General features: G+C 42.5%; 1 pseudogene; it reads right to left on the reverse strand.

The window, feature by feature from the left end:
• Positions 1-399: 399 nt before the first annotated feature.
• On the reverse strand, positions 400-543 carry LOC145280625 (U2 spliceosomal RNA; annotated as a pseudogene).
• Between the last annotated feature and the right edge of the window lie 510 nt (positions 544-1,053).

Consider the following 1,053-nt stretch of genomic DNA (forward strand, 5'->3'; position numbering starts at 1 on the left):
CCCCTAAAAGTAGGCAAAAAGGGGGCACTCTGGTTACCAAAAATAATAATTGTCCCAGTATAGAGGGTTTCCCCTCCATTGACTGGTACAAATTATCTTAAGTGCAGCATCTGCCGGAACAGATGGTATTTATTTGCTCCCCCACCGAGCAAATTAGGCACAAGGCCGATTTTTAATGTGAGGAGTGAAGGGAGGGGGAAGGGAAAAAGGGGACCAGCTCCCGAGAGGTGGGAAATGGGAGCTGGTTAATGGTCAGGCATGTGGAGTTGCCCCCACATCTGGTCTTTGCTAGTCATAGCTTGCAGTATCTGCCGGAACAGATGGTATTTATTTGCTCCCCCACTGAGCAAATTAGGCACAAGGCCGTTTTTAATGTGAGGTAAAAACCAGCTCCCCTAAAAGGGGTCACTCTGGTTACCAAAAATAATAATTGTCCCAGTATAGAGGGTTTCCCCTCCATTGACTGGTATAAATTATCTTAAGTGCAGTATCTGCCGGAACAGATACTACACTTTGATCTTGACCAAAAGGCCAAGAAAAGCTTAAAAAGCTAAGAACAGCATCTATTAACAACAGACCTTTGATCTTAACCAAAAAAGCCAAGCACAAAAGTGTTACGGATAGACCAACAGACCGACCGACCGACCGCCCGCCCGACCGACAGACCGACCGACCGACTTATAGACTCGCTTGCACACGACTAAAAATACAAGATACTAAAAAATGCAAATAATTGGATAACGACGCGGATTGACAACCAGGGTGTTTCGAGTTCAAATCCCGTCAGTTTCATACTGTCTCTTATGGATGTTGGCGATCTTCATGTGGTCATTTTTGTAAATGCATAAAAATCCATGAAATCAATGTAAACAATTCAATCCCATAAAAATAGTCGCACTATACTGGTTCATATCAATCTATTTTAATAATAAACTAGCAGGGAGACGCGACATTGCTCGGAATTGAATGATGATCAACGAATGTTTTACACTCCCATATTTTTATTGTCATCGAAATCGATGAAATCGCTCATTTTCCAATCAAATCCATTGA

Source organism: Euprymna scolopes, chromosome 7 (assembly GCF_053919585.1).
Source record: "Euprymna scolopes isolate OS-2025 chromosome 7, ASM5391958v1, whole genome shotgun sequence".
Lineage (NCBI taxonomy): Eukaryota > Metazoa > Mollusca > Cephalopoda > Sepiida > Sepiolidae > Euprymna > Euprymna scolopes.